The sequence below is a fragment of the Schistocerca nitens genome, chromosome 1, assembly GCF_023898315.1.
Source record: "Schistocerca nitens isolate TAMUIC-IGC-003100 chromosome 1, iqSchNite1.1, whole genome shotgun sequence".
NCBI lineage: Eukaryota > Metazoa > Arthropoda > Insecta > Orthoptera > Acrididae > Schistocerca > Schistocerca nitens.
The window spans coordinates 1,095,165,520-1,095,179,211 of record NC_064614.1 but is presented as its reverse complement, the minus strand read 5'-3'; the positions used below and the strand labels follow the sequence as shown (position 1 = coordinate 1,095,179,211).

Sequence of the window (13,692 nt, the reverse complement as noted above, 5' to 3'; positions counted from 1 at the left end):
TCACATCATTCACCAGAGCTTATTTGTACGAATTGGAGCCTGCCTAAGCAATCTCTTAAGGATACAAAGGGATACAAATTCAAGAAGATATGGGGGATATCTAAAACACAGTTTAAGAAAATATCGACATAGTAGGGTACGAACAACAGGTCAACAGGACACAAGCCGGCCGCAGTGGCCGAGCGGTTCTAGGCGTTTCAGTCTGGAACCGCGCGACCGCTACGGTCGCAGATTCGAATCCTGCCTCGGGCATGGATGTGTGTGATGTCCTTAGGTTAGTTAGGTTTAAGTAGTTCTAAGTTCTAGGGGACTGATGACCTTAGCTGTTAAGTCCCAAAAGTGCTCAGAGCCATTTGAACCATTTCTGAACACGACACAACCATCTCAAAAAGAACGACAAGTAAGTTCAAATGGCTCTGAGCACTATGGGACTTAACATCTGAGGTCATCAGTCCCCTAGACTTAGAACTGCTAAAACCTAACTAACCTAAGGACATCACACACATCAATGCCCGAGGCAGGATTCGAACCTGCGACCGTAGCAGCAGCGGTTCCGGACTGAAGCGCCTAGAACCGCTCGGCCACAACGGCCGGCACGACAAGTAAATCAAAAAATATCTACAGATATTCTACTCTTCTAAAGCTAGTTGTACTCAAAGGTAAACAACATGTGTTTTAATTTGTGTATAGAAACACTAGCACAATCTATTTCCAATCATGTCATCTACTAAGCAGATCGCCGGGGCCGAGAAGGAAGCGTTCGAAGGAGCTGTAGATAAAAGAGCAGAACACACGCACTTGCTCTTAACACAAATAATCACATTCCATAAGGTTACCTTGGGCTATATGTCTAGTCACACAGAATATTGTTAAAAGCTGACACTGTCCAGTCACATTAATGTGGCCACCTGTCGAACGCGTGAATAACTTCTTGCATAGGGGACGGCTGTAAGACGAGCTGGAAGAGAGTCAGAGGTTCTGCATGGACAGACAGGGATGTGGGGCCACGTCGAGTCCAGTGTCGTGGTGTCTCGGTTGAGGCTCTATGTGGCGAACAGTCCGATCGAGGTGGTCCCGAGTATTCTCAATTGGGTATAAATCCTGGGAGCTTGATGCTCAGGGAAGTACGACAAATTCATTCTGAAGCTCTTCCAAACATGCAAGTACACTGCGAGCTGTGTGACACGTTGCATTGCCCCGCTGGTAGATGCCATCATGCCGAGGAAAAACAAACTGTATGTAGGAGTGGACATTGTCCCCAAGGATAGATGCATGCTTGGGTTGATCGACTGTGCCTTCCAGAATGACGAGGTCACCGAGGGAATGCCACGTAAACGTTCCCCAGACCATAATCATCCTTCCTCTGGAATGCATCCCTCTGTCGATTATTGCAGGGTCGTATATACCAAAGTCCGCCCCTCGTGGTCTCGCGGTAGCGTTCTCGCTTCCCGAGCACGGGGTCCCGGGTTCGATTCCCGGCGGGGTCAGGGATTTTTCCTGCCTCGAGATGACTGGGTGTTGTTGTGTCGTCTTCATCATCATCATTCATCCCCATTACGGTCGGAGGAAGGCAACGGCAAACCACCTCCATTAGGACCTTGCCTAGTAAGGCGGTGCGGGTCTCCCGCATCGTTCCCCTACGCTCTGTAAAGAAGCATGGGACTTCATTTCATTTCATATACCAAAAGCCAGCTGTCCTGTGGAGCATGAAACGCAATTCACTTGAAAAAGTCACCTGTCGCCACTAAGTGGGTGTCCAGATGCGGTACGGTAGTGCAAATTACGGACTTCGCTGGTGATGAACAGCTGTCAGCACAAGTGCATGAACCAGGCGCCTCCTATGGAGACACATACACAGCAACGTTCGATGAAGGGCATTCTGGAAACACTGTTGGTAGCTCCTTGGTTCATCTGTGTGGTCAGTTGCTTAATATTCGCACATCTATTCGCCCGTACACATCTCTGTAGCTGTCATTCACCCCTGTCATTTATGGCCTGTGGTGCACGATTCTCGGCGGCAGTTCTGATTAGCGCCATTTTGCCATGCCCAGTATACGTTAACCATGGTGGCACACTAATAGTTTACAAATTCATCCGTTTCGGAAAATTTTGCACCCATGGACCGAAAGCCAATCATCACACTCTTCTGGACGTTAGATAAACTGCTTCCTTTCGCATTATGACAAGGCTACATTGTTTTCCGGGTCTCTCCGACATGCTTTATACAGCCTCCACCTGCGCCTTGTGAGTGGTTATTGCACACTGACGTCAAACATAGGGGGTGGTGATATTAATGTGAGTGGACTGTATGGGGAGAATGGCCCCAAGGAAGTTGACCCATCAGGTTTATGCAGCCTTGAAAAAGAAGATTACTAGACGCAAGTGGTTTTCAAAAAGTCTTAAGTAATTATTATCATCAAATTTACAGGACCTAGAAGCTGTCAGTAAAGTCACACGAAGAAGGGGTTCAAGGAAGAAGACAGAATGACCAAACAACAGACATGCATGACAGAATGAAAACACAAGGTGGGGGAGTTTTCTACATTGGTCGTCATTCCACCAAGTCTTCCTTTCCAACATTTCCAAATTCCCTTCTCCTGAAATGGCCTGACCAACCAAAGTGAGTGCTTGGGATGACAACGGAGCATTTTTTAACTGACACCAGCGCTTCTGTCAACTCTGAACATCATCTGACAATACTGGACATCTTCAGCACACTTCTCAACTCTCTTCATCAATCTCCAATATTGAACCTCTACAGCACGCTCCTCAACTATCAAAATCAGTTGCCAATACTGAAGTTCATCAACGCACTTCATAACTCCCCATGCCATCTGCCAATAATGAACCTCGCCAGTACACTTCTCAACTCTCTACACCATTTGTTATCACTGAACCTCTTCAGCACACTTCTCAAATCTGTACTCATCTGCCACTAGTGAACTTCTCGAATACGCTTCTCGACTCTCTACATCATACTGAACATCTTCAACACACTTCTCATCTCTGTAGACCATTTGCCAATACTGAATCTTTTTAGCACACTTCTCAACTCTTTACTCATCTGCCAAAACTGAACCTCTCTAATACACTTCTTAACTGTCTGCTTCATACTTAACCTCTTCAGAACACTTTTCAATTCTCTACACTATCTGCCAATACGGAACCTCTTCAGGACACTTCTTAACTCCCTACGCATCCGAAAATACTGAACCTCTTCAGTACACTTCTCAATCCTCTAGATCAGCTCCTGATACTGAACGTCTTCAGCACAGTTCTCATCCCTGTACACCATTTGCCGATACTGAACCCCTTTAACACACTTCTCAACTTCTTACTCATCCGCCAATACTGAACCTCTTCAGCACACTTCTTAACTCCATACTCATCCGAAAATACTGAACCTCTTCAGCACACTTCTCAATCCTCTATACCAACTACTGATACTGAACGTCTTCAGCACAGTTCTCAACTGCCTACTGATCCGCCAATACTGAACCTCTTCAGTACACTTCTGAACACTCTATACCAACTGCCAATACTGAACCTCGTCACCACACTTGTCAACCACCAACGTCATCCGCCAATACTGAACCTCAACAGTACACTTCTGAACACTCTATACCAACAGCCAATACTGAACCTCTTCACCACACTTGTCAACCACCTACGTCATCCGCCAATGCTGAACCTCAACAGTACATTTCTTAACTCTCGTTCGAAGATTCTGAACCTCTTGAGCACACTTTTCTTTACACCATTCGCCAATACTGAATCTCTTCAGCACATTTTTCAACTCTCTAAACCATCCACCGAAACTAAACGTCTCCATTACATCTCTCAACTTTCTGCATCATCTGCCGATACTGAGCAAACGTGCAATTTGCTCAAGTTGTCTCTGTTCCACATTGCACGGTAGTCCGCAGCTCGTGGTCTTGCGGTAGCGTTCTCGCTTCCCGCGCACGGGGTCCCGGGTTCGATTTCCGGCGGGGTCAGGGATTTTCTCTGCCTCGAGATGACTGAGTGTTGTGTGTCTTTCATCATCATTGACTCGCAAGTCGCCGAAGTGGCGTCAGCTAAAAAGGACTTGCAATTTCGGCGGCCTAACACCCTGCATGGGGTCTCCCGGCCAACGATGCCGTACGATCATTTCATTGCACGGTACTTTTCCTCCGAAGAGGAGAGTGACAGAGGCGCAAAAGTTGGTGTCTGTTGTATTTTTTAATTACCCTGCAAGCACGGGTATCGCCCAGCACAAGCTCGAGTTGGTCGCGCTCCGGCTGCCCGCACGGCCCCCCGCTCTCGAGCCCCGACGCGCTTGCGCGGCTGCGGCGGCGCGCTGGCAGCGAGGTGACGGCGAGCGAGCGTGATGTGTTGCTGTTGTCGGTGCGGCAGACGCCCACGTACACGTCGACGGTGCCGCGCCATTACGTGGTGCTGGACGCCCCCGACCGGCCGCGGCGAGCCGAGGAGCAGTACTCGTACTCGTACACGCAGACGAGCGAGCAGCGCCGCCTCGAGGACGACGGCCGGCCCAAGCGCTCGTACAGCTCGGCCGTGGAGCGCGTGGAGCGCTCGACCGGCTCGGGCCCCGGCTCCTACAGCTACAGCACCGAGAGGTCGTCGCGCAGCAGCGACTACCCGGGCTCCTACCACTCCTCCTACTCCTCCTCCACCTCGGGCCGGCTGCCCGGCGGCACCACCTACCGCCACTTCTCCTACCGCGTCTAGGCTCCAGGTCGCCACGCCGACGACCGGCGCCTCACGCTCCACACCCCCGTCCCCACACCTCTTCATTACGTCTTGCAAGCCCCCCCCCCCTCCAAATGCTTACCTGCTACCCAGTTAACTAAAAAGTCACCTTTCTCCAGCCTCGCCTTGTGCTACGTCATAACCTCATAATCTCCGAGCTACGAGAATCGCATAATTGTGCAACTAAAACCTTGACATCTTCTGGAGATTTTAGCCAGTCCCTTATCGAATTGGGTTTGCCATAACATCGAAACTCTGATATTGTACCTACAAATGGAGACTAGTCAAACCTACATTTACTAATAACAGACTTACAAAAATCACCCTAAGGGTTAAAACTCTCCTCTTTCCTGATTTTCAGAAAACAACAATTTTTCGCTGTTTCCATAAAATGTCCGCCGCATGCGTGAACGCGTCACGGTGTAAAATGTTCCAACGTTTCGGCCACTATTGTAGGTGGTCACCATCAGGGTGTAAAATGTTCCAACGTTTCGGCCATGCTGCGCCCGGTCATCATCAGGAGAGTAAAATTTTCCAACGTTTCAGCCCCACCGGTAGGGGGCCGAAACGTTGGAACATTTTACATCCTGATGATGGCCATCGGCGATAGTGGCCGAAACGCTGGAGCATTTTACACCATGGCGCGCTTGCACAATCGGAAGACTTTTACTGAAACTTGCACCACTGCAGATGTGTAAGATCGTGTATAACACTGTTAGCAATCGGCGAGACAGAAGCAACTCGGTGCTTTGTAAGAAACACACCTTTCCCCTCTCTTCGCTTACGCCTCTCGACGTGTCCTGATTGCCTCTGCCTCTCTTTCCCGCTTCTTTTACCCCATTCCCTCCAGTGACGCGCCGGTCATCGCGATTTACGAACGAATGGCACAAACCTCTAGATTCGTACCTTTTTTTTTTTAATACTCCGCGAGATTGCAAATTAACCGTTCTAATACAGCAGTTGTGCCAAAGAGATTAGTTACTAGTACTGTTTAGACTGATTAACGTTTTGTACTCCCTCTAACCCGCGTGACTAAGTTAGGAGAGAAGTAGAGAGGAGTTGAGTGGCGAGAAGAGGAGGCTAGATGGAGCTGCGGCCGGTCGGGCGCTCGTCGTCACCCGCTGCAGCGCGTGCCTGCTGCCGCCCCCGCCTGTGTGTGTGCTGTGTCTTTCTCCTCTATTCTCGCTCACCTCTGTTTTATCCTTGCCCGGCCCGGGACCTGCGCCCTGCAGTACGAACCTGCCCATCTGTATCCGGGATACGGAAAGGTGAGTGCCGGCGCGTGCCTGTTGCTGCTGCCGCTATGGAAGGCGGATCTGCTGTGAGGAAGTCACGACATTCCACACTGACGTCACCACACGCTACACTTCCGCCCGGATCTCACAAGGTCTTGGGGTCTTACAAGAGGTAATGCCCAAAAGGCTTCCTGACCTATATCATTGACGTCGGTTTGCAGCAGGGTTTGGAGCATATACTGTATTCAAACATTATGAATCACCTCCAAGGGGACGATCTATTGATACGTAATCAGCATGCAAACAGAACACAGCATGTTGTTATCAATGGAGAGACGTCTACAGACGTTAAAGTAACCTCTGGCGTGTCACAGGGGAGTGTTATGGGACCATTGCTTTTCACAATATATAGAGGGTGTTACAAAAAGGTACGGCCTAACTTTCAGGAAACATTCCTCACACACAAATAAAGAAAAGATGTTATGTGGACATGTGTCCGGAAACGCTTAATTTCCATGTTAGAGCTCATTTTAGTTTCGTCACCTACGCTTCCACCTACGCTCAATGGAGCACGTTATCATGATTTCATACGGGATACTCTACCTGTGCTGCTAGAACATGTGCCTTTACAAGTACGACACAATATGTGGTTTCATGCACGATAGAGCTCCTGCACATTTCAGTCGAAGTGTTCGTACGCTTCTCAACAACAGATTCGGTGACCGATGGATTGGTAGAGGCGGACCAATTCCATGGCCTCCACGCTCTCCTGACCTCAACTCTCTTGACTTTCATTTATGGGGGCATTTGAAAGCTCTTGTCTACGCAACCCCGGTACCAAATGTAGAGACTCTTCGTGCTCGTATTGTGGACGGCTGTGATACAATACGCCATTATCCAGGGCTGCATCAGCGCATCAGGGATTCCATGCGACGAAGGGTGGATGCATGTATCCTCGCTAACGGAGGACATTTTGAACATTTCCTGTAACAAAGTGTTTGAAGCCACGCTGGTACGTTCTGTTGCTGTGTGTTTCCATTCCATGATTAATGTGATTTGAAGAGAAGTAATAAAATGAGCTCTAACATGAAAAGTAAGCTTTTCCGGACACATGTCCACATAACATATTTTCTTTCTTTGTGTGTGAGGAATGTTTCCTGAAAGTTTGGCCGTACCTTTTTGCAACACCCTGTATAAATGACCTAGTAGATAGTGTCGGAAGTTCCACGCGGCTTTTCGCGGATGATGCTGTAGTATACAGAGAAGTTGCAGCATTAGAAAATTGTAGCGAAATGCACGAAGATCTGCAGCGGATAGGCACTTGGTGCAGGGAGTGGCAACTGACCCTTAGCATAGACAAATGTAATGTATTGCGAATACATAGAAAGAAGGATCCTTTATTGTATGATTATATGATAGCGGAACAAACACTGGTAGCAGTTACTTCTGTAAAATATCTGGGAGTATGCGTGCGGAACGATTTGAAGTGGAATGATCATATAAAATTAATTGTTGGTAAGGCGGGTACCAGGTTGAGATTCATTGGGAGAGTCCTTAGAAAATGTAGTCCATGATCAAAGAAGGTGGCTTACAAAACACTCGTTCGACCTATACTTGAGTATTGCTCATCAGTGTGGGATCCGTACCAGGTCGGGTTGACGGAGGAGATAGAGAAGATCCAAAGAAGAGCGACGCGTTTCATCACAGGGTTATTTGGTAACCGTGATAGCGTTACGGAGATGTTTAGCAAACTCAAGTGGCAGACTCTGCAAGAGAGGCGCTCTGCATCGCGGAGTAGCTTGCTCGCCAGGTTTCGAAAGGGTGCGTTTCTGGATGAGGTATCGAGTATATTGCTTCCCCCTACTTATATCTCCCGAGGAGATCACGAATGTAAAATCAGAGAGATTCGAGCGCGCACGGAGGCTTTCAGACAGTCGTTCTTCCCGCGAACCATACGCGACTGGAACAGAAAAGGGAGGTAATGACAGTGGCACGTAAAGTGCCCTCCGCCACACACAGTTGGGTGGCTTGCGGAGTATAAATGTAGATGTAGATGTTTCAGAAAACATCGTTCTTGTGCAACGCAGCAAGCTCTTTATTCGCACGAAGTAATGGCCGATATCGACAGGGGATCTCAAGTTGATTCCGTATTTCTAGATTTCCGGAAAGCTTTTGACACCGTTCCTCACAAGCGACTTCTAATCAAGCTGCGGGCCTATCGGGTATCGTCTCAGTTGTGCGACTAGATTCGTGATTTCCTATCAGGAAGGTCGCACTTCGTAGTAATAGTCGGCAAATCGTCGAGTAAAATTGAAGTGATATCAGGTGTTCCCCAGGGAAGCGTCCTGGGACCTCTGCTGTTCCTGATCTATATAAATGACCTGGGTGACAATCTGAGCAGTTCTCTTAGGTTGTTCGCAGATGACGCTGTAATTTATCGTCTAGTAAGGTCATCCGAAGACCAGTATCAGTTGCAAAGCCATTTAGAAAAGATTGCTGTATGGTGTGGCAGGTGGCAGTTGACGCTAAATAACGAAAAGTGCGGGGTGATCCACATGAGTTCCAAAAGAAATCCGTTGGAATTTGATTACTCGATAGTACAATTCTCAAGGCTGTCAATTCAATTAAGTACCTGGGTGTTAAAATTACGAACAACTTCAGTTGGAAAGTCCACATAGATAATATTGTGGGGAAGGCGAGCCAAAGGTTGCGTTTCATTGGCAGGACACTTAGAAGATGCAACAAGTCCACTAAAGAGACAGCTTACACTACACTCGTTCGTCCTCTGTTAGAATATTGCTGCGCGGTGTGGGATCCTTACCAGGTGGGATTCACGGAGGACATCGAAAGGGTGCAAAAAAGGGCAGCTCGTTTTGTATTATCACGTAATAGGGGAGAGAGTGGGGCAGATATGATACGCGAGTTGGGATGGAAGTCATTAAAGCAAAGACGTTTTTCGTCGCGGCGAGATCTATTTACGAAATTTCAGTCACCAACTTTCTCTTCCGAATGCGAAAATATTTTGTTGAGCCCAACCTACATAGGTAGGAATGATCATCAAAATAAAATAAGAGAAATCAGAGCTCGAACAGAAAGGTTTAGGTGTTCGTTTTTCCCGCGCGCTGTTCGGGAATGGAATGGTAGAGAGATAGTATGATTGTGGTTCGATGAACCCTCTGCCAAGCACTTAAATGTGAATTGCAGAGTAATCATGTAGATGTAGGTGTAGACTGAAATAAGTGACTCTCCCATAAAATGCTACTCTCTTCTCCTTCTTCACCAGCTGCTTTTCACGTGGCTGGGACAGAAGTTCCACACTCGCCTTTATGTGGACGAGTACTAAACGAGCGTGGCCCGACAAGCACGTCGTCCTCCCATCCAGCTATGGAAACCTACAGGGGCGGGACAAAAATATGGAAACACCAGAAATACAACACAATACCATGCCTGATACGGTGTAGGAGATCAGTTGGCATTCGCAACACCTTCCAGTCTCCATGTGGATAAATACAGGCCCTGTATGGTTTTCAAGGGAACCTTATACCACTCTTCCTTCAAAATAGCGCCAAGTTTAGATAACGATGATTGAGGTGGATAGCGATCACACACCCTCCTCTCGAAAGTATACCACATCTGGTGACTGTGGTGCCCAGGGAGAATGGACAATTCATCCTCGTGCTGTCAAAAGCAGTATTGGACGATGTGAGCTGTGTAAACGGCGACCCTGTTGTCTTGGGACATAGCATCACCATTGGGCAACAAACACTGTACAATGGCATGGACTTGTTCAGCCAAAATGGACACACAATCCTTGGCTGAAACGTGATATGACCACCCAAATCATCACGGAACCCCCGCCATGTTTCACTCTTGAGACGTAAACTCGGCCAGAAGCTGGAAACAGTGTAAAACAAGGCCCATCAGGCCAAATTACATTCTTCCTTTTCTCCATAGACCAGGTTTTACGGCTTCGGCATTACGTTTTTCTGTTACGGGGATCCATATCACTGATGAGCGATTTCGGAATTCCCAGCTTATGGAGCCCTCTCCGTGTTGTTTTGCTGCTGTTAGGGTTCGCGAGTGTGACATTCATTTCCGCAGTGGCATATGCAGCTGTCGTCCTTTTACTTTTCGTCATAATCCTCTTTGATGACCGCCGCGCGGGAATAGCCAAGCGGTCTGTGGCGCTGCAGTCATGGACTGTGCGGCTGGTCCCGGCGAAGGTTCGAGTCCTCCCTCGGGCATCGGTGTGTGTGTTTGTCCGTAGGATAATTTAGGTTAAGTAGTGTGTAAGCTTAGGGACTGATGACCTTAGCAGTTAAGCCCCATAAGATTTCACACACATTTGAACATATTGAACTCTTCGTCCATCACAGATACTCATCACCTACTTTCGTCCGCGTTGTGACTTAGAGAATGTTTTTCCGCTTTTCCTGTATGCAGAATAAATCTCCGATACAGTGCCTCTTGAAGCACTAAACTCTTCTGCTACCTTGGTTACGGAGGCACCCACCATACGCCACGTTGGAGCGCACTGAAACCCGATATAATGAAAAAACAAAACAAAAAAAACACCGAATGTGTGTGAAATCCTATGGGACTTAACTGCTAAGGTCATCAGTCCCTATGCTTACACACTACTTAACCTAAATTATCCTAAGGACAAACACACACACCCATGCCCGAGGGTGGACTCGAACCTCCGCCGGGATCAGCCGCACAGTCCATGACTGCAGCGCCTAAGACCGCTCGGCTAATCCCGCGCGGCCGATATAATGCACTGAAAACTACACAGAACGCTGTTATGATGACGACTGACACTTACAACGTACTGGAGACATTGCAGAGGTGCCGTTCGTGGTCAAATACAACAGCGCAACCAGAGGGCTTGGCTAGCTTCTGGATTTATGTCCAAACACGCATTTCTCGCGGTGTTCCCATTTGTTGTTCACCCTCTGTACGTCACAATGCAGTGTGAAACATATCAGTTAGTAAAGAAAGTTCATCGCGCCTGTATACAATGCAACTTCACAAACTTTGAGTGAATGCCACCTACCCGTTCACAATGAGTACAAGCGCATGGCAGTGTCATAAGGCGCAACTTCACAAACTTTGAGTGAATGCCACCTACCCGTTCACAATGAGTACAAGCGCACGGCAGTGTCAAAAGGCGAGGTGGTATTACTCATCTTCGGCAAATTCCGCCAAGCTAAACAAAATTTAGTCACCTTCCCTCCCTCACGTCGCAGACCACATAGATTGGCCAAGTGGGTGCAGTTTTCTATTCCATACTTCACCCAATACCATTGTAATAGGGAGACATGGTGGTCGGTTAGCATCACGTGGCCTTCAGGGTCTGTCAGCAGAGTTAGTCTCAGTTCCGTTTCATTACACGTTACACCTCACACACTGTTTTCTGACAGACGCGAAGCCGCAAGCAAAGCTCCTATTTCTATCCCTCATGGGACAATCGGGACCGACCGACCGCCATGTCATCCTCTGCCAATGGCGTCACTAGATGCGGTGGGGGTGGCATGGGGTCAGCACACGGCTCTCCCGGCCGTTGTCGGCTGTTTTTACCTTGGAGCCGCTATTTGGCTGAGTGAACTCCTGTCAGACAGACGGGGACATGTAATGCTACGAAGTACGACTATATCGAAAGCAGTGATCGGATTCTTCATGTAAAATTAAAAAGTGAAATATGCAGCGTGTTTCTTTATAATACAGTAAATGGCCATAAGTAGGTTCCTTCGGACCAATAAATTAAGAAATATACCGGGCGTGCAGGATGTGTCCCTCCTAAGAGCAGTCAGGAGCATTTTCTGTGGTGTTTCGGCAAATATTTGCAATTTCGTTTTTGCACTGTGAAGCTGGAGTCAACCCAATTAATGATGGTCACGTCCTTTATATGATGCCCAGTGTCTACAGAAAGCATCGATTTGTTTCGCATTACAAACAAAATTATTTAAAAGCAGAATTTTACGTTCCCATCCAATAGAGTGCTCCCAGTTTAGTCTAGTGCTATATTTGTTTTATCGATATATATTAACAGATACAGCAAAACAGCAATCCAGCAACCACTCAGTAGCGCTGCATGCTTGGCGATAGCAGTTACAGCGGGCTACAGCAGTGTTATCGCTGCTAGGGTCCTGGTTATTGTCCCATTTTACTGTCCCTGTTAACAAATATCGATAAAACGAACATAGCACTAATCTGGGACCGCTCTATCGAATGGGGACGTAAATTTCTGCTTTAAAAATCATTTTGTGTGTAACGGGAAACAAACCGACACTTTCCGTCGACTCTGGGTATCGCAGGAAAGACGTGATGTGCGCTATTGTTTGGACTGACTGCAGCTACACAATACAAACACCATAGGACATGTGCCTGGCGATCTTGGGGGAGACACCCTTTATGTCAGTGCCACACTGCCTCAGATGTGAGAAAAATCCCCTTATCCCTCTAAGGTACCAACAAAGGGAAGTACCCCAGATTCCTTGCAGTTCTGAGCGTTTTCCTAAAATCTCAGCCAATGCTTGCCTTCGTCTTAATGGCGACGACAGTCTCTAGCTCTAGTCTGAGTAAAGTCTGTGGCGCATCTGACAACCCGTACCCAAAAATTACATGACAATCGCGGGGTTATCTTCGTACATGATGACCCTCCTTAACATTTGTAGTGCTCATTTTCCCAGTCAGTGTACAGGAGAAGGCGGTCAATTGTTTGACCTCAAGCCTCAGTTTATTTAAAACTATGAACGTCTTTCTGTGGCATTGTCTCAGGTCGATGGCTTACATAACACCTGTCAGTAATGGAGCATCTGTTTCCTGACTTGTGGTAAACTCTGTGAAACAATATGCATATTAAATAGTTCCTTCAATTTATAATATGCATACACTCTCATACCTTGTAATCTATGAACAACGATGACACGAGGTTTTCTCTTATTTTTACATGAAGAATCCGATACCGAAGTATCGCCCACTATTACCGATGCACACAGCATCTCACGTAAAGCAGACACCATTAATATTACGTATTTAATCTAGGATTTCGGAACAGTGTTTCCGACCTATGATGGTACGTCAGAGAAATATTATTTTCCACTACAGACCCCGCTCATAACTTCTTCCGTCCAAGATTGTAAAAGTGAAAATATGTTATTTTCTTACAGAGAATTCTTGGGTCATAAGAATATGATGTTGCTGAAGGTTGCAGCGAAACGTTTTCATAAAAATGGGGAAATATGATGAATTTAAAGCCAAAGATGACATGTGAATTTTCCACTCTTTTGTCCTATGTTTACGCGGCAAAGTAGGTGAAACTACTGTGTGTCCAGCAGCGGTGAAAATTACTCGTATATTCAGTTCCTATCCTGACTCTTTTGACAAATGTTTATTGCACACATTAACATGTGGTATATAACTAGACACCGCTTACCTAGGAGTCTCGAATATTGCCAGAGAAACTACCTTGACCCACTTAGGAAAGCCATGCATGCTTCAGAATTTCTTAATACATAAATATTACGAGCATTGGCTATATAATACAAATACTGGCGTCTTTGTATACCATTAGTTGTAAAAAAGATTGTTTCGATTTACTGACCGACTGGTAGGACAAATTAGGGGTGCCCATTTACTCGTACATAGGGCCCAAAGCAAGTTTAACATTCTTCAGGCAGATTTATTTATAGAAAAGCCATAC

General features: G+C 47.0%; 1 protein-coding gene across 1 annotated transcript in view; it reads left to right on the top strand.

The window, feature by feature from the left end:
* Positions 1 to 13,692, top strand: part of LOC126198693 (uncharacterized) — a 117,316-nt gene that overhangs the window by 36,647 nt on the left and 66,977 nt on the right. The window contains exon 2 of the mRNA XM_049935192.1: positions 5,985 to 6,020. The gene's annotated coding sequence lies outside the window, so the exon portion shown is untranslated. The remainder of the gene's footprint in view (positions 1 to 5,984; positions 6,021 to 13,692) is intronic.